Below are 17,376 nucleotides of genomic sequence, written 5' to 3'. Positions count from 1 at the left end.
TCAGAACTGGATGATTTTGAGGTCCTGTCCAATCCCAGCCATTCTGTGAGTATATGATGTCTTCTTAGATGCTGACTGGAGACCTGAAAGGGCTCTGCTCTGCTCATGTCTCTGAACTGGAAGGATGTTTCTAGCTGCTTACTGTTTTTTTATGTCTCAGCCATTCACAGTGACTGGGAGGCATTTAGGGATACTTCATGTTAGCACTTCTGGCATGTGTTTGCCTTTCAATACAGTTGTCTATGTCAATGAGATGCAGAAGATGTTGGCTACTGCCCAGCTTTCCTCTTGGGGCAGAGAAGGTTTGTATGTGGAAGTGCTGACCACTGGGCTTGACCTCCTGCCCGCCAGCAGTCAGTGTGGGGATCAGCAGCTAAAAATCCAACCTTATTCCTTGGATCTTGTTCTTTATAACTCATATCTTTCAGTATGTCAGATGTTCATTCTCTTCCGGTGCTTGGCTCAGTTAAAACAAAGCAAGAAAACTGAAAACAACCCATCCCACTGTCAAGGTTGGTATCACCCCCATTAATATATTTCCCAGACTTTTCAGTGTTAGAAGTTCTTAATGCACAAATCTGCTTTTCCTTCCCTTACAAGGCTTTTCCAGATGATTTGGTGCTAGGACGTATTCTCTGAAAACCAGCTTTGCTTCCTTGTGCTTGAGCTGCATCCAAATTAAAGCTCTGTTCTTCCTTCATCCGTGATCTCATTTTTCAACTATTTATAATATACATTTCCAGCTTCCTGCAGTTGTCACTTACCCAAATTGTGCATATTTTGGCCTTGTGTGAACCAGTCCTCAAGACACAAATGGTTTTTGTCACTCTTCTCTGAACTCCCTCCAGTTTGTCAATATCTTCCTAAAAAACAGTGTGCCCAGCTCACGTTCACCGTTTTCAACCACTGAACGAACAAATGGATCTTGTTCTTTTTGGTGAACGCATGGATATGACAAAGTATATCAACAATTGGAAAATTAAAAGGGGGTTTGCTAAAGCCGATTTGGATGTGGGGAGGTTTCTGGCCTTCGTGTCCTGTCCTTGTAGGAACAGATAACACTGGCTTACAGGAGCAGCAGACTGCTCTGTGATATGCCATTATCATCTGCTATTTCCCAGGGGGTGGTGATGGGATCGTGATTTTTTTTTCCCTTGGATGATGGAACATGAAAGACACTTGACCCTCTTCATAGATTCAGTTTGTTCAGTGAATAACTCTTCTCGGCTCCAATTAATGTTGACACCGGAGTAAATCTGTCAGCAGTGGAAATATCTACAGGAGTTGTGGTAGGGCCAGATTTTCAAATGAAGGTGACACCTGCGAGAGGTCCCTGTTGCCTTCAGGACTCCTTTTCATACACAGGGCAGCTCTGAGAGCGTGAGCTGTGTGTCTTCAGTAACGTGCTGAAGTAAATCCAGCAGCATCCAGGCAGAAAGGTGTTGCGTGCGTGTGTCTCCTTCCATTGGATTCTTCTTTCTGCTTCTTTTTCCTTGTTTGAGCACAATTCTTTTCCTCCACTGAATTTGCTTGTGCTGAAAACATCCACTCATAATGGAAGACCTCATTTATTTAAAATGATCAGCTTTGTCTTGCTCCCACTGCCATCAAGGAGCTTCTTGGGCACATCAGCCAAGCAGGAGTCTGTGCTTTGCTCTGAGTCATTTACAGTCCCCACAGAAGAAAGCATAGACCTGTGACGTATTCCTTGGTCAGTTACATGCCAGCAGAAAACGGATCTTAGCTGAGAGTTCATAGCTCCCATCAGTGAGACCTACACCAAACATGGATCTGCTGTAATCACATCTTTAGGTCATGTCACTCTTGCCTCAGCGCGGCTGCTGGATGTATGGAAGGCACCACACTTTCCTCTTATGGTGGCATTCAGACCTGGGGTCCTCACAGCCCTTTTCTCCTCACAGTAACCCACAGGCTTCAGCCTCTGAAAAACACTTAGCATTTCTGACCTCGTGCCGATATTGTGTTGTGACAGGATGTTCTTTGTGCACAATTCCATCAACTGCTGCAATTTCATATCTCCAGTCCCAATAAGTTTTTATGCTCAGCACTGGCTCGATATTTCCTTTGGTCATCTGTGTAGAATTACTTTCCCCAAACTGTTGTCAACTTGGGTCATTTTGTGTTACTTGTTTGAACTTGTCAAATTTCATTTCAGACATGGGTAGTACTTGACTCATATTTACTTCAAACTCCTCTTCCTGCACTTCATTGCTTTCATTATTTATAGGTGTTCTTGAAAGCGTATCTGCTAAGCTCCTTACTGGGCCTGTATTTCACATTTAATGAGTACTTTTGCAATTTCATTACATTTTTTTCTGAAGTCCAGGTGGCTCATTGTACAATGGATTTTGCTCTATGGCTCCTAGTGCTTTATGGTCTCTTTCTACCTTGATTGAATTCTACCCATAAACATATTCATGAAAACGCTCATGATCTAAAACAATTGCCAGTATTTCTTTTTCAGTGCAAGCATAGTTGTGGTATGTTTTAGTCAGTGGCTCAGATATCATCTTGCAAGGCAGCCACTGACCAAAATGACTTTGCATCTGCTTGAGTCTTAAGCTCCCTGTTAACCTCAGAATGTTTCAGTGTTGATGTTTCTCTGACAGTTTCTCTTTACAACAAACCCGATTCTATTTCCAGTTATCTTTGGGCTGTTCTGGACTTTCTGCAAGAAGCATTCATCAGTGCCCCTTCACTGTAAGACGCGAGAGATTAGTTGACTTGAACTCCTTTTCTGAGGGAGATCTTTATGTATTTGTACCAAGCCTTGTGTGAGGATCTCGGTCACTGACTCACCTTCTGTCATTGCTGCAATGCTCATATTACTCAGAAAACCTGCACTGACATTCCCATGAATTCCTGAACAGCTTCTGTGTTTTGTTGATGCTCATGGTCATCCCAAACATCAGATCATCTGCCAGTGTTTCTTTCCCACCTTACTTCTCTGAGATCATAGAATCACAGAACCACAGAACGGCTTTAGTTGGAAGGGACCTCAAGGATATAAGTGCTGAGAACATTCCTGAGATTCCTCTCTACTCCACCATATTGGTCTGTATGTGTTCCTTCCAAGCTTATCAGACTTTGTAAGACTTTTAGTTGACCATTTGTTGGCCCATGGAGCAATGATTCTCACGATGTCTGCTAAATCCAGAAGCATCCGGAAATGCTACATTTATACTTGATTTAATTTCAAGATGACACCTAGTGGTTGGCAACCCTATTTATGGCAGTGGGTTGGAACTGGATGATCTTTGAGATCCCTTCCAACCCAAGCTGTTCTATGGTTCTGTGATTCTATGGCAAGGTGCTCCAAAGGAGGCATCTCTTGGAAACTACTAGAATTGTTGAGAGACAACTTGCTGTGGGTCTGATGCAAGTTCCATTTTGCCTTCGGTCTTCCTGGCTGCATCCAAGGGTGGGAGTAGAGAAGGGCAGGATCTGCATTCAGGCAGCAGCTGGATCTACCAGTTGACCTTGGCCACAAGAGGGAACCATTGCCTGGTGGTCTGGGAGCTTGCACGGGGTCTTTGGTAGTTGGATCAATTCCCCTACACTTGTTGGGCTTATGCAGTGTTTCTTTTCCACACCCAATGGATTCAGCTGTTCTGCCGCCCTTTTTCCCTGTAAGAAATACCTCTTCAGGCTGAAGTCCCTCAGAATTTGGGGCATTTCCCCATGCCAAGCCTTCCCAAAGAGCAAAGCAAACCCACCAAAACGAAGGTGCAGATTTTCAATGGCTTTTCCAGCAGGCGTTCGTTTCCTCCCTGAAAGCAGGACGTGCCAAGTGACAACGTGAGTAAACACGAAAAAGGAAAGAAGTCCAAATGCGGATCGGGAGCATTTAAAATGGTTGGGAAACTCTTGCATTTTGGGAGTGACCGGTTCATTTCTTTGCTAAGTATCTTTCTGAGCCACCTCTTGTCTGAAGAAGGGAATAAATGAAAAGAGAGAAAGAGAGAGAGAGGAGAGAGAGAGAGAAAAAGACCTTTGCATAGCTTGAGCCTTTGTGCCGTGCATTCAGACTGATTTGTACCCTTTGTAGTCTTAATTATTTGTGAGAGCAGGATAACAGGAGTACCAAGCTCACCCATTATTTCCTGCATAAAAAAAGGCACACAGAAGCCGCTGATCGGTTTTGAATTAGCAAACATGATACTAAAAAAAAAAGAAGGGGGGGGGGGGGAGGGGGGGGATGAAGGGGGGGAAGAGAGAGAGAGAGCATAAAAAAAATTCATTAATATCATCAGGGATTAGGAGGCTGATTAAAGTGTAGCTGTTAGCGTATGCAAATGAGCGATAGGCATTTATCAGAGCCTGTGCAAGCTGTCTCAGAGCTGTAAAGCCCACGTATGTTTTTCAGCTGATTAAAACAGTTTTAAGTTCTGGAGGATTTTTTTTTTTTTTTTTTTTTTTTAAGAGAGAATAAAAAAAATAAATAAAAAAAACCCAAGCCACCATCATCTATCCTTTTCCTTTTGGCTAAATTCCTCTAAGTGCACTCCAACCATTTCCACTTGAATGCACTCACTCTCCCTCTCTCTTTCTCTTTCGGGTAATGAGAGTTTGGGAAGAAAATGAATGCAAACGAAGCACGAGGCTTTCGGCAGCTCTCTCGGCTCCCTGTGAACTTGCAGAACAAGGCTGTCGGAGGCTGCACCCCAACAGCACCTCTGAAATGTGTGTGCGCTGTGATGCTGCATCCCAGCCTGGCTCAGGCTTTGGGGAGAAGAAATGGGCTGCGGGCTCTTCTTCACCTCCCCGCTCTCCTCCAGCTTGGATGGCATGGGAGGCTCCATCCCATTCACTCTTAAAGCTGGGGAGAGGGATGTAAAATGGCAAAGGAGCCACATCAGAGAGGGCTGAAGCTGGCACATACACACATCATCAGGTTTCCTTTTTCTGCACCCCGTTGGATTTTGTTGGGCTGGCCAAGGTTTGCCAAATAGATGGCTGGCCAGGGGAAATCCTCCATATGGTCAGTCTTTGAGGTCCCTTCCAACCAAAGCCGTTCTGTGATTCCATTCTGTGACATTTCAGAAAGCAATGACAAAATTTTGCACTCCCACACTGCTCAGAAGGGTCATCCAACATAGATGCTGAGATCTGTCCTCTCTTCTTCAGCCTTCCAAGGAGAAGCAAGTAGTACCAACCATTCTCAGTAATATATTGAGATGTCTCTTAGTTGCTGTCAGTGGCAGAGCTTTAGGCACTTCAATGCTGCATTCCAGTTTGGTCCCTTGATCATAATCTTAGTATTCTTTCTTTGTTACTTATCAGAGATTATCTCTTCAAGCTCAGCTCCAGACTTTTGTTACTCCTCTTCTCACGTTGAGCTTGGGAAGGGAATTTCCCAGCACTGGGAGGCAACAAGTGTGGCTCTGGCAGAATGCTTCTGGAGGGAGGTGACTGGTGGAGGGGAGCGAGCTGCTGGAGAAAGCCCTGGAAACATCCAAGAGCTGGGCAAATCACAGGGGATGCAGCCAAGGATCATTTTTGTGTGTGTAATTTTTCATGGGGATCCAGATTTTACCGTGTGGATCTTTGACTTTATATGGCGTATGTATCATGGTGAAACACCACTCAGAAGAGCAGCTTTAAGCTGACGCTCTGCCAGCTTTTCCATTGTAAGCTAACGATGGTATTTAAAGTGGTTGTAACTTTGCTGTAAAATTTTGCTCCGTTGAAATTTGGCAGACAAGGTCCCTGCCCAACAGCAGGTTTTTGTTGTTGTTGCTGTTTTGTTTTGTTGTTGTGCATTTGGAAGTAAATCAGCCTGGCCATTTATGTTCTAAAAGATTACCTCTTCTGAGTCCCAGTCTCTCATTCTTAGGCTGGGAAAAGCCCCTGGCGCTGCAGGGAGAGTGCATCCAGCGTAGAGGAAGGGCTTTGTGCCTGTCATTGAACAGCAAAACCTTAGAATAATTGGGGAAGCGCTTCGGCAGGTCCTGGACCACATCCCATCCCATATCCCCCTGCAGAAGGCTGGTAATTCATTGCTGCTTCATGCCATTCATTGACAACCCGTCCAACACCAGGAAGAAATTCTATCTCTGTGTGGAACATACCAAGACAACACAGCAGGGCCAGCTTGTGAATGACCTGATGGAGTGCAGTGATGCAGTTGTGCTGGGACACATGGTTGTCTGTATGTGGGATGGGTGCTGTGTTTGCTTCAGTCCTGGGGAACCGTTGTACAATCGCTGTTGAATGGAGCTTGGAGACACAGGAAGGATGCTGCTGGGAAGGCTACCTGGCAGGACCGAGCTTGGTAGCAATGGGTAAGTCAAAAGAGTGACCAGATAAGTATTGAGAAACTCCATTCAAAAATACAAGGGAAACCATATATCACAAAGGAGAACTCAGCAGCTCCAAACTGAAATATTTCAGTATATCACATCAGGAGTCCATTCGGTGGCTAAGGTAGCCTACCCTGCTGAGAGGTTGCAAGAAGTGCTTGATGCTCACTGTTACTACAGAGTTGGATTCTGGAGGAGGTCATTATCTTGGTCATTATCTGACTTTGCAAGTGTCCTGTAAGTAATTGGGATGATCAACTCTGGACATCACAGACCTGCAGAGGTCTCAGAAGAACATGGAGGTTGGACACAGAGCTGGTGAGTGACACTAGGATTAGCAAGCATAAGATAATGGCAGCAGGCTGAGGGCAAGCTGATGTCTCACAGTGGCTTTATTCTCTATTCCTTTCCTCCTGTCTAAAGGAGTGAGAAACTACGACCATGACCACATGCCATAAAGGTAGAAGGAGCTGACACTGCTCCCAATTGAGATCCTGCTCCCACCTTGAAGTTGGTGTGAAGTTCTGATTGTGCCACATCCAAAATGAAGAAAGGAAACAACAAAGGCTTCAAGACATGCAATACAAATACTTCCAAGTGTGGATAGTGTGATGATATTGTCTCTGTTTTGTTTTTTTTTTTCCTGGGAGAGAATGAATAGGAAATGAAATGACTGTAATAAACGGCATAAAGAAGGTCAAGCAGGCAATCACATTTTTTTTTAGACAATTACAAGAGTGTCTCATTCAAAGGGACCCTGAATAAACTTGAAAGGCAACAGAACTGAAACTGATAAAAATACACTTTTGTGAGCAATTCATACATAGCTTAGGGGATTCGTTGCCCCAAGATATTGCTGCTACCAAGTTCGCCAGTTACGTTACACAGAAAAAAGCCATTACCAAATATATAAACCTCCATGTTCCAGGAGTGAGGGAAGCTTATTCCACAGCAGTTCTTTTTTCTTTCCTTCTTTTCTCCCATTCCCATTTCCCTTTGTCCTATCACAGCAGATCCTGCTGAAGAGCATGTCTATTCTTACAGTCCCCCTTTAGATACTGACAGGCTGCTCTCAGGTCTCCCCAGAGCCATCTCCTCTCCATGTTGCACATCCCCAGCTCTTTCAGCCTGACCTTGAGGGAGAGGTTTTCCATCCATGGGATCATTTTTGTGGCCTGACTCTGGATGCGCTCCAACAGGTCCATGTCCCTCCTGCACTGAAGACTCCACATCTGGATGCTGCATTCCGTTTAACAAATCCACCATCCTTCCCCTTACAACACTTAATATTTTTGGGGTGTGTGGCTGCATGGAGTCCCAAAGTTGAAAAATGATATTGTTAAGTAACAGCAATCAAACTGTTCAGAAACATGCCATTTCAACACGGCCACATGGCAGGCCATGGGACACTGCAGTGAGACAGTGCAATGGTTGCCCACCTGATGTGTGATGCTCAGGGGAGGTCTGGGATGAATTTCTTCCTGCTGAACCCCTCTGCATGGCAGCATGGAGATGTGAGTAACATCTGAGACAGGATGGGAGAAGAAAGGAGCTCAGGAAGAAATACAGCTCAAATCCTAAGCATTTTTGGACCTCTCAAGTGACTGGCTGCAGCCTCATGGAGCTGGCAGATGAGATTGGAGCCCAAAATGTATTGCAGTCATTCCGCCAAGGAAGTGCTAACAACAGGAAACACAATGCAAATATAATCGAGGTCATCAGCCACTTTTCCTTGCATAAGTGCTTAAATATGTGCTTGTATTGCAGTTACTTAACTGTAATTGCTCAGAGCAAATGTAAGCTCAGGTCTTTATGGTCACTGAGCATGTATTCTTCTTTCAGGTGATGTATTGGTTTCTGGCCCTCCTTGAGCACGCCCTGTAAATATTTACATGCCTCCAGTCAACTGGTTTGTGTATTTATTCAAAGAGATGACTCTTACTATGCAAGGGAAGGAGTTTTTTCGAAGCTCCTTATACGTGGTTAGTACAGGGTCAGTGACAGATGCTGTTGGTACACCCAAGAGATGTCTCTCTGCTGGAGGGATCTGAAAGGAATTTTGTCTTTGCTATAAGTGGGGAAAACCTTTTGTGAGTAACCACTGGGTGATGTTATCATTGCCCCCTTTGAAAAGGCACTGAATGCTCAGTGGTGTCACTGAGCTCAGCTCCTCCTCATCCCTCCAAACACCCCAGCTATTTCCAGCCCTCCTGCAGCTGGCAAGGAGTGGCACTGACAGTGTTAACAGGGACGAGGAGATCATTTTTACAGGCATGTGCACTGCAATGGGACAACAGAGTTGCTAAAGAATATTTACCAAAAGGCAGAATGCTTGTTAAAAAAACTATATCCTATCCTTAATTTGCCAAAGAATTGGATACAGCCCCAGCTGAAGCTTTGTCTTGGCTTAATGTGTGGATGCAGTCGGCATACTTATGTTTTACCCAAATTGTACCTTGTACACTTGACCAAGTCAGTGGAAACAGATACTGAGTGAAGAGGGTATGGTGTTCATGCAAGCCACGTTGTTGAGTGCATCTCCTTGGTCTGCACAGCTGCAGCACCTCTCCTCTCTCTTGCATGTAGCTCCAGTTTGGGCAGAGCTGCTCAATTGTCAGCAGATCACCCAGGGTATTACAGGAGTTCCTAGAGGGTTCCAGGAAGCTGGGCATGGTCCTAAGCCACTCAGGAACACTGCAGGGTACATTGTCAGACTTCAGGGTAGGTAGGATGTGGCTAGAGATGGGATGGATAAAAGAGGTGGGATGGGATGGGATGGGATGGGATGGGATGGGATGGGATGGGATGGGATGGGATGGGATGGGATGGGATGGGATGGGGTGGGGTGGGGTGGGGTGGGGTGGGGTGGGATGAAGTGGAATGGAGTAGAATGGAATGGGAACAGATGAGATGGGATGAGGTGGAATGTAAGGGGTGGATAGAAGCGACAGGATGGGATGGAATGGGATGGATGGAATGGATGTAAAGGTCTCTGTTGCTGAGCTGTAGCTGATGCCGGAGAAAGACCAGCTGGGCTTCTGAGTCTATAGTCTTAAAGAGCCAGTGCTGTCCCAGGGAGGTGTGAGGGCTGTGTGATGCTGCCTTGGGTGCAAAGGCAGACACACGGAGCTCAGACAGCAGACGGATGATCCTTTCTCACTTGAAATGCTTCTTTCAGCTAATACATGTTGTGAATAGTTTAGCTCTAGTTTTGCTGTATGGCCTTTTACAAATTCAATTACAAACCATAGTCAGAATTGTTTTTTGCTATCTTGTTTGTCAGGGCTCGGTTTTGTTCTCATTGAAGCCCAAGATGTCCTTGTTCTAAGTCTCGTAGCATCTCACGGTCCCGCTACCTTTGCATGGAACACTTCTGGTGCTCTAAAGATACCAAAAGGTTTTAATTACGATTAAGCCAAGTCATTTCTGCAGTTTCTTGCTGTAAATAAACAGCCTGTTTTGGATAATGGAGGTAATGGTTTGCATTTCAACTCTACTTCTAACCTCTGATTTTCGCTTGTAACATTTTATGTGGTTAAATCAATTTTTTCTGCCATTGAATGTAGCCTTTCTTTAAAAAAAAACAAACAAACAAACAACAAAACCTCGGATGTAAGCATGTGTTTCATCACATCCTTGCTCGCCAAGGACACGCCTGTTGTAGTTTAACTAGGCTGCAGTCATGCTCCCTTTCAGAGGGGTCTGGAGTTGATAGCAGAAACGTTTGCTGTGTTCTCATGTTGCTGTAGAAGAAAGCAGATGCATTACCGGTTTGTTAAAAGCCAGGTGTGAATGAGAGGCATTGACACTCGATGGCAAGGGGAGATGCATTTGGTGAGGTGCTGTTTGTGGGCAGGGGCTGGGGCTGTGCAGGCCTCATAGGAGGGTGATGGAGGGCCCCAGGGCAGGGCTGTGCTCACTTATACTCTCAGTTCTAAAGAGGCTTTACTAGGGCAAAGGGACTCTCCCAGGTAGGGAACTAATCGTGGTTATTTCAGAGTAGGGGAAACATAATACGTATCATCAGTATAACCTGTCTTAAGCCAGTGAAGGAGTTATCATTGTAGGGTATTTCCATTTAGGTCACCTAAAGCCTTGATTAATTAAATACAGCTATGTGATTTCTTTCTCAAACTTAATCCTCAATCCAGATTTTTGATTAAAGCATACACAGTTTAAATCAGCTCCTGACAGTGACCGCACTGTGCTTTTCAAAACAGTTGTTGCCATTGCCTCCAGTTTTACTTTCTTGAAGGCTGCTGAGGTTGTCCCTGAGCTCTGCATTGCATCCTGCTTCAGGTGCAAACATCTTTTTTTCTAGCTGTCTTGATGCCCCATCCTCCTGTTATTCTTCTGTGATGAGCAAAGACACAACCCAAGGCTGGTACAAGGGGAGAGACGGGGATGCTGCCCGTCCTGCTTGGGGGTTGCATATGGATGTTAGCAGTGAATGGCTTTATATCATGGAATCATAGAATCATGGAATAACTCCAGTTGGAAGGGACCAATAAGGAACATGAAGCCCAATTCCAACTTTTATGGAGTTGTATGGTCCTTCCTTGCAGGCAGATGGACAGCATCTCCTGTTGTAACTCTATTAGAGCATGTATCTGAAGGACATGGAGCTCTGCACTGTTGGACCCTGAGCTGTTGTTGTTGCTGTTCGGTGACCTCTGGTCACTCTAAAGCCAGGTTATAGCTGAATTTAGCCTGTCTGCTCCAAACCTTGGCATACAGGCAGGTAAGAACAGAGACACTGAGAATTACTATAGACATATTCACATATAAAGTACCAATTCCAGAGCCTGTATGAACAGTAAAGGATGACGTGTGTCACTTTAAAGACCTGCCTAACCCACTTCTCCAGGACGGAACTGTTTAGTCTTTTTTAAGCCAATAATCAATGAGTATCTAATTTGTTACATTGACATTTTTGCTGGTTTCATCTGAATGAATTAATTGAGAGCAAAATGCTTCCTTTAAGAGTGAGGGGGTCTCAGCAGACAGATAAGTTTTGACCTTTGTTGAGAAAACATCTAAATGAGGCTAAGGCTTGGATCTCGTTGATTGAAGATCTGATATATCCAGGAACACAATGGTCATGGCAGGGTGGCTGGAAGTGGCCCTAAGGGGGGAAGGGAAGGAGTTAAAAACAAAGCAAAAGCCCACCCTTGTCCTCTTCCCTGGCTTGGAGATCCCCCTGCCTTAATCTCTACAGCTGCAGCTCATCCAGGAGGCCCTGGGACCTGCACTCTGCTAATTGAAGTGCATTCAGATCGAGGCTTTCTCTGTGTGAAGTGCAGCTTCCCTTTATGAAGCATCACCTCTAATGAACCTCGTGTTGATGCTGATGTCAGATAGGGTCAGAATGAAAAGAGAACAGAAATATTATCAAGGTGCACAGCTTTAGTTGCTTCTGAAGCTCTTCACCTGAGCTTCATCATAGGGTTTACTCTTGAAGGAAAGAGAATGGAAGTGAGCACAGTGAGTACATGGTATATTGTCTGCAAGAGATGGTTGAGCTGTCTTCCCCTTGGTGTGAGGATTGATATGAGCAGCTGGACAAAGCCTGCGCTGCTTCTCCACCACCTCTTGCTATGCTGGTTGCTGTGCCTAACGCACCCACCTGCTGTCAGGTGGTCATGAGATTTTACAACAAATTACACTTGTCCCCATGTGTTTGAAACATGTTTTTGGGTAGCAATAGGATTTGAACCTGAAGTCAGCTCATTCTACAAGCAGCAGAGCTCATGGGCTGCCCTGTCCCAGCAGTGAGGGGCTGCCACCAAGTGGCACATCTCAATGTCACCCATGTTGGGGGCTACCAGTGGGGACACATCTAACAAACAAGCCCCTCTGCTTGCAAAACCGCAGTGGCTGATGGCACAACTTCTCCATCCCTGTCCTTTGGGCTTATCCACGTGCCCATGGATTAGCACCACCAGGAAAGCTTTTTTATGCCTTCATCCTCATCTGCTGCCAGGAGATCTGGTGCAAATGCTTTTACTTTAAAGTGCCTTGCATCGGTATTTAGCTATTTATGGTGCCTGTTTCTGCTCTCCCAGCAGTGTAAATCAAGATTAATTCCACTGAAGTTTATGGAGTTACGCCAGTGTAAAACCGACTGATAAGAGATTCAGGCCATTATCGTTGGGTTTGTTCACTTGTTTGTTTGAAATTATATGTGTTGCTGTGGAATGATAAAACACATGGATTCAAAGGCAGGTTCACTGCAAAATATGATTCAAAAGGTTTTTAACTTCACATAATACAGCAAAATAATCACTTACAGCTGTTAATATTTTACTGTGAAGTGGTATCTTGGAGTTTGGAGAGCCGACATCTCTTCTTGTCCTTGCTTTTGCATTCACATCCCCACCTCCTTAAACACAGTGGAAACTGAGGCAGTATCCCTCTCTGTGTGCTTCAAAATATACTGTGTCCTTGGGGCTGAGGCATGGGAAAGCCACTGGTTTTATTCCCTTATATTCTAGAAAGCAAATGGCCAGTGGATAAATAATGCAGGTTTCTTTCCATGCTATTCCTAAAGAGATTTCAGCTGACATCTGGTTGCATGCGCCTAGTATCAATGCAATTTTCTCTTCTTTGTAGGAATGTAGTTCCTGTTCTTTCACCTCCTGCTCGATTCACATTCACCCTGCTGAGCTACCTTCCTTCCTGCCAGCTGTCTGCTTGGAACAACCTGTCAACCAGCATCTGCTGGTTCCCAGCACATCCCTGAAGTGATCACAGTGCCAACACTTTGGTTCCTCAAATGCAGAGCTATTGCTCCTGAAGAACCCCAAGCTGCTGACAGGTGGGTTTGCTCTTACACAAATACACATTAAAATAGTGGGATTCAATGTTACGCCACTGCTAATAATCTGACTGTTTGCATGTATACATGCGATTCCTCTCATTCTGATTTTAGCATGACGAATGCATTACAGTCTAGGTTGATGTTTGTGAGCATTTTGCTCTGCCAAGTCAAGACGTCAGGGAAAGCTGAGATTTCAGGGCCACTCATGGCTTCCTGTCTGTGGTCACAATGCATGGTGCTCTTCCTCCTTGGTTAGGCAGAACAAGTGGTGGTGGAGGTAACGAGATGGTTTGATATTCCCTTGTCTTTCAGGACCCCTCTACTTGGATCCTGTTGACTTTGGTGCTTGGCTCTCACCCTCTTGCTGGCTTGGAGAGGCTGGGTTCTATCCATACAGGGTGACGTGGGGCAGTGGTGCTTTCTGAACCACTCATCCATCTTGGGCTGCATTTATGGCTAAAGGATGGATGGCGTTGCTGCAAGCTTTGCCAAGCCAACTTAAGGAGTGAAACAACACCAGCCCTTTGCTAGCAACACATTTCAGTCCCCACGCTCCCCTCGATAACCATTGTGCTCTGGGTGATATTTCTCTCCCTGGCATGGACCACATCCCCTGTGTCCCCACCTTACCCCATCTCACCCAGCACCCACTCCCCTGCCTCAGTGCTCGCCTGTCTGATGTTCTCCCCTTACAAATTTCATCTTGCTGCACTGTGCATCCGAATGATTCCGTGATGGAGTGCACGGGGAAAAAAAATTATAATGCCATTAAAAGTTATCATAAATTTCAGATCAGCATCACTTTTAATCCGATACACAATTTTACTGCCTCTATAAAGCAGGTGATTTGCAGTGGTCTGAGGCGTCTCCTGGCGCGTTTTACTTCTTTTTAAATTAAACACACCAACTTTGTGCTGAATTCAGAGTGCGGACATAAAAACAGGGGTAAAAAGGAGAGGGAAGGGACATCAGATGGGAATTGCAATTGAATCTTTATATATGCCATCTTGGTACTGTGGTACTAAATATAGTGCCAGGTAAATAGATGTGCTGAAATATTCAGAATAAAAAACAAATGTTCTGATAGCAGAGAAATGGAGCATGGAAAATGTCTCTCTTGCTGCTGTGCTTATAGAGACTAAAATGCTGTTGTTTAGAGCACTCTGTGCTGGAAGACCTTGCATATTCTCTTGCATTAAATTATAGGCTGCGTACACATGAAATTCTACTTTATTTTGTGTATTAAGTGGTTTCTAACCCCACCATGGAGCGAGCACTGTACCCAGAATATCTAATTAATATAAATACAACATGGTGCCATTTCTGCTATGAAGTTTTTAGGAGCGGAAACGTAAATAGGCAGCACTTAGAGGAGAAGCATTTGAAATTAAGGTCAGTGTTAAGGTAATTATGTTCCAGCTGTGAACATTTCACCTGCTGGTGGGCCCGTGGGTGTCACCAGACCACTGTGACCACCTGGTGGTGGCCGACCCAACGCACATCTTCTACAAACTCACACAAATACCTCTAGAGCTCTCAAAGCAATGAGAGCTATCTGTCCCCAGGCTGAGCCAGCCCAATGTATTGAAATGCTACTACCACATTTCTAGGCACACTGGGAAAGATAAAGATGGTTTGGGGAGGTGTCTTTTACCCCCATTCTTTTTTAAAGGCCTCTCCACATCCAGCCTGAACGTTCCCATTGCATTCTGGCAATCCTTCAGCCTCTTTTTTCCTGTGCAGTTTGCATGCACCACAGTGGCGTGCTGTGGGGGCCCAAGGGGACAGCTGGCCCTTGCAGGAGATGCCAGTAGAGCATAGCCTATGGTTATAGGCACAACTCTCATGGTGGGACTCTGGGCTGCCAGCACCATTGGGTGGGAAATCCACACTTGCTCAGAGCCCATAACATTGAAATCCATTAATTCCCCCCTGCACTGTGGTGCCCCCTCCCCAAAGCCTGCCAGCACGCAGTTTGTGGCTGCAGCATGTGGCTGTTAACTGTGTCACCCCTTGCTCCCATTGATTGCTACCCTTAGGGCTTGGAAGGTCTGTCTGTCTGTCTCTCTCTCTCTCTCTTTATTGCTCACTATTCAAATTCAAGGTTTGTTTAATCAGCCTGCACTAGCAACTTGATGAGTTGAGTCTGACTGTAATGGAGAGAAGCTGGTGGGCTCAATGGTGGGCTAGGGGATGTGCTTCTATGGGGAGCAAAGGGCTACATCTTTTGCATCTGCTTTTCTGCCCAAAGGTGTGAGCGGGGGAACTGGGCTGAAGCAGGACACGTGAAACCACCCAGGGCAGCTGGAAAGAGCTGGGATGCAGGACTGCTTTTCTGTCGCTCATTAGCAGCACTAATCAGGAGGTTCTGTACGCCTTTCAACTCCAGTGTTTGCAGGAGGGCTGTCTTCCCATTGATTGAACTACAAAGGTGGATAAGACCCACACAGTTCTAAGGAGAATTGCCAAATATTGATACTGGGAGAGAGCTGATATCAGATAAACAGTGAATAATGCTTCCAATTATGCAGGCTTTCATTTTTCTTTTCTGCTAATATAGCTGATTACATTCAATACTGCAGGTTGAGTCAGCTGAACACCTGACCTTCATTTTAAAGACAGAAAACAAGGCCACAAAGCATATCTCACTGTTTGAAAATAGTTCATAAAGTGATGCTCCTGAGAGGGGGTCTTCCACAGATACCCAAAGAGATCTTTGGATAGGATTCACCCATCACAGCTTTAGCCACCCCTGGAGACCCCCATCTCCTTCACTACACCTCTGCATGGTATGGAACACTTTTTTCCCCTAATTTCAGCACGAGAGTGTCAAACCAATACTTTCCTCCAACCACAAATAAATGAAACATACCCTCATTGTATTCCCCATTCCCTCTGAAGCCCCAGCCAGAGGCAGAAACTGCTCTTGTGCATTTCTTTCTCTGCACTAAGAAATACTTAGGCTTTCCTGCTCAGCCTCAGCCTCTGCTTTGCTATCAAGCATTGCAGCACCCTGTGATGGAAATATCTCTGCTCTGTCCCTGGCATTGTCACACGCTGCACACGGGCTGTGTGAGCCTGATCTGTCCCAGGGCGTCATTAGCTCCGTGCATATCTGCCCTCCCTCTGTCACCTGTGAGCATCTCAATAGGCTTCTATTATCCTCAGGTAGCTCTGACAGCCTGCTTCATTTTCTTTTCTACATCACCTATTTCCCATCATGGTACCTGCACCTTGGGTCACATCCTCTCTCTTTGTGATCACCCAGGGTGTTGGATGGTTGCTGTGGTCCTTGGCCCTGTGCTGGGTGCCAGCCTGCCAATGGTCAAAATCTCCGTGCATATGGCAGCAAGAGGATGGCATAGGCTGAAGGACACTCGGAGCCAGTCAACTCTCCTGAAGCACAGGTTTCAAACCTACAGCTGCTCTCTGTTGTCAGAGCCCTAATGTTTCCAGCTAGGATGGCTGACCACTGAACTTAGGAGGCACTGAGTTGGCAAACAGGACATTCACAAAGTGAGCTGGCCTCAGGAGCTGCATTTTTTTCAGCATCTTGTGATCATGACAGCAATGGGGAGATCCTGGCTGGGTGAGCCATACATCATGGATGCTCAAAGCATGTGAGTGAATTCTAGAGTGCTCAGGATGAGAAGCAGAGCAAAAGATGCTTTTGGGCAGCCAAGATCCCATAGAGATGTTGAAGTATGAGCTGCAGTGACCTACACAAGCCATCTGAGATGCTCAGCCCTGATATCGACTGCAGAGGTGAAGGCCAGAGCCTGGCTTCCATTATGGGATGTGATAACTCAGAATTCTATGTTATATGAAGATATCTGGCTGGATGCTTTGGGGTGCTCCCCAAAAAGGGGCTGCCTGCCCCAGCGTGACACCACCAGCCCCAAAGCCATTTTTTTGCATACAGGTTTGCATACAGGGTGCGTGGGTTTAATTCAGGCCCTTCATGTTATTCAAGCACAGATGTGTGCGGGTTTTTTTTTTCTCCTTTTTTTTTTTTTTTTGGTGGTTTAGTTTCTCTCTTAACAGGAAAAAATGATCAAAAATAAGAAAACAATCACTGTTTGAAAGTGAATGAAGGGCGCTTTCTCCCCCTCCCCCATGCTTTTTTCCTACTTTGACATCTCAGTGGTTTTTTTTTCTTTTAGCCGCGGTTTCTGGGATAGGTGATAACTGCCAGTAATAGGATTAGCATTGATTTCTTTAGCAAGAACAGAG

At 45.4% G+C, this 17,376-nt stretch overlaps 1 long non-coding RNA gene across 8 annotated transcripts in view; it reads left to right on the top strand.

The window, feature by feature from the left end:
* The first annotated feature begins 3,525 nt into the window (after positions 1-3,525).
* The window catches only part of LOC116653862 (uncharacterized), a 73,561-nt gene continuing 59,710 nt past the window's right edge, over positions 3,526-17,376 (top strand). For 7 of the 8 annotated variants that reach the window (XR_004308443.2, XR_014933519.1, XR_014933517.1 and 4 more), the window contains exons 1-2: positions 3,526-3,819; positions 12,936-13,140. This is a non-coding gene — a long non-coding RNA (uncharacterized LOC116653862). The remainder of the gene's footprint in view (positions 3,820-12,935; positions 13,141-17,376) is intronic. The other variant, XR_014933514.1, reaches the window with a different exon arrangement.

Source organism: Coturnix japonica, chromosome 12 (genome assembly GCF_054131305.1).
Source record: "Coturnix japonica strain WE chromosome 12, WE-NBRP24, whole genome shotgun sequence".
Lineage (NCBI taxonomy): Eukaryota > Metazoa > Chordata > Aves > Galliformes > Phasianidae > Coturnix > Coturnix japonica.
Note: the sequence above shows the minus strand (reverse complement) of the source record. Positions and strands in the feature narration are given on the sequence as shown.